The following is a 3,081-nucleotide window of genomic DNA, read 5'->3' on the forward strand; positions in this document are numbered from 1 at the left end:
TTCTCTGTCAAGGGTCGGGTTTACAATGCTGCGGTGCGCTCCATATTACTATATGGATCAGAAACCTGGCCGCTGCGCGCCGAGGACGTCAAAAGACTTTCAGTGTTTGACCATCGATGTCTTCGGAACATTGCTCGAATCTGGTGGGAACATCGGATCAGCAATGCTGAAGTACGTCGAATGGTATTCGGGAGAAATAACTCATCCTCGATAGATGACCTGATCACACTGCACAGGTTGCGCTGGCTTAGCTACGTGCTGCGTATGCCAGTCGACCGACTTCCTCGAAGGGCTCTTTTCGCCCAACCATGTGAAGGGTGGAAGAGAGCCAGAGGCGGTCAAACAATGACTTGGCAGCGAAGTATGAAAGCCATTACCAGCAAACTCAATGGTGCTGGTCATTGCCGTCTTCCTGCATGGAGACCCCGAGACGGGCCACATCAATGGCTGAAGACATTGTCAGACATGGCTCAGTCGCGCCCTCAATGGCGCTTGTGCATCGAAGCTCTTGCCTTCAATGCATAGCTCCTTTTCCACCCACCCCCTACTTGACAACCCGCTGACAGTGCTGGATTTACGCACCAACTTACCAGCTCGCGCCTGCAATGCGCAACTACCAACCCCCTCCCCCAAATCAACGGTGAACGAAACTGCGGCAGCTGCAACCACTGTACGACGAGTACGCGGTTATTACGGCTGACAATGATGATGATGAATGATGCTGAATTCAGCTTGAAAAGTGGTCTCAATCTCCAACATAAACCTTCCTTGGTAATTTTGCACGTCAGTGTTGTCCTCACGGAGTCGACAGTAAAAAACATTCAGCTGTAGCACCCTTTTGGTGTCTAAGTGCGATACCATTAAAAGGTGAGCTGTGACACTGCCAGGTTGCCCAAGCCCAGACAGGGGAGGGCGATAGGTAGATGTCAGGTTCGAACAACGGACCTTCCAGTCAGTAAATTCCCGACCTAACCACTGAGCCACCGCGTCCCACACGACAATAAACCAGAGGATGGTATCCGGCTACATCGTTCGGGGTAGTAGACTTACCGCAGCTCATGGATCATTAATGCACCCGGTGGATGAACTTTCTACAGCGTTCCTGGGTTGCATAATCAGGCTGTGGCCTAATATGAGACGGAGAGAAAACTTAAGTTTTCCTGGATTTAGGTTTGTAAGCCGCATCGCAAGGCTTCGATACACGGGTTCCCCATCCGGCTGATAATTTCATAAGTCTGTTTCAGCTGGCAACCCTAGGATTTTGACGAGTACATGGTTCGCTGCCTACGGACCAGGAGGCCCTGATTGGTCAGGAATGGGGCCAATCAGAGTGCAGCCTTCAGAACACGTCAAATAACACTCCTGAACAAACATGTAGATCCGTCCCTCTAAAAGTCCTCCTGGATCCCAAGAACGCATCCGTTTTGCTTTCCGTCGAGTTTCCTAAAGTGTCCAGAAACCATCGAGTCTTACGGGATACAAGGAAAAATCAGTCCGAGTGGAAACAGGCTCGACCTACCCTTCTCCAGCGCCGGTCTCCATTGGAGTTCCTCAAGGCTCCGTCCTGGGACCAGTGCTGTTTCTGATCTACGCCAACGACGTCCAAGATGATCTCGCGGGTCCATGTCTACTCTTTGCGGACGACTTGAAATCCTGGAGTACCAATGCCAGTGCCCTCCAAATGGATGTAGACGCTGCCAAGTAGTGGTTGTTTTACTGGCACCTTCCTCTGAATGACGAAAAGTGCGTCCATATATCGTTTGGAGGAGACAGAGAATTCCTTTGTTATGCATGGTGAGAAAGGACAGTTTAGCGTTTTGTACCTTTATTTTACTTCCATTATAACCCCACGTATTTCATCAATTGCATGATCGTTTTTTTGTTTACATAGACGAACTACAAAAACGCACACTTGGACAATTTCACGAGATGCAGGCGTGGTCACGTGCTTCAACTCTCTCTTCTGATTTCGCTGGCGCTTGCAACGTTCATTCGCGAGTCTCGTGTGCTAACTCTGCTATCAAAGCATTTCAGACTATCTTCGGAATATATTGTATGTGGGAACTGTTCAGGAGAAGACCCCTGGACCACCATAATTGGATTATTGTTTATTCGTTGACCTGGGCCAACAACGAACTATTTTAAATAGAAAAATTGTTGGTGAGTCTGTTCTCTCTGACCTCTTTATTATTGTATACCCAACCTAGCGTTATCGTTTTTATTTCTTTGCCACACACCAGGTAAACTAACTTATTAGGCAGCCAGACCACTACACCAGAAAACATCATGAGGATAGATGCCACAAAGGATTTAGGCATCTGGGTCCCCTCAAACTTGTCCTTCTCACTGTACCATGAGAAATTGACCCGAAAGGCATTCACCATTCTACGGATGATTCGACGCACCTTTTCCCGTATTGCTCGCATGGACTTCCAAATACCCTATGGGGCCTACTTCAGACCGCTCCTGGAATACGCCAACCAAGTTGTCTATTCAGAACGCACGAAAGAGGTCACCCACATTGAGCGTGTCCAGCAAGCCGCTACGAGAGTGGTTGTCGGCCTCAAATCCGTCGACTACGTCGCGTGATGCTTGATCTCTTTCCCATGGAGCACCGTCGCCTCCGAGGGGACCTAATTCTTACTAATGCCCTGTTTGAACAAAGCTTGGAGAACAGGTGTTTTACCGTTGCCCCAGTGAACACACGGCGGAGACATCCTAAGAAGATTTTCAAGATCAGAGCGCACATATTCATCAGATAAAATTGTTTCTCATTTCGGACAGTAGCTGCGTGGAATGACCTTCCTGCAACGGTTTTCCACGCTCCTTCTGGAACCTAGTTTGAAGCGTTATTAGACGTTTACTTATGCGAATCCTCGCGCTGGCGAGCATACTGCCCTGAGCTGAGAACATAAAGAGCAGTGCTACGCCCTTTTTTCATTTGTGCCTTTCGGGTGAGTGACAGCCACTGACCGACAAGAACACAATCGACCCGGGAAACCTGGGGAAAGCCTTGATCCTGTGTATCAATCCGTGAAATCCATGAGCTCAACTCAGTCCCCTTGAATATCTTGTTTGCTA

Source organism: Opisthorchis viverrini (assembly GCF_000715545.1).
Source record: "Opisthorchis viverrini unplaced genomic scaffold opera_v5_10, whole genome shotgun sequence".
NCBI classification, from domain to species: domain Eukaryota; kingdom Metazoa; phylum Platyhelminthes; class Trematoda; order Opisthorchiida; family Opisthorchiidae; genus Opisthorchis; species Opisthorchis viverrini.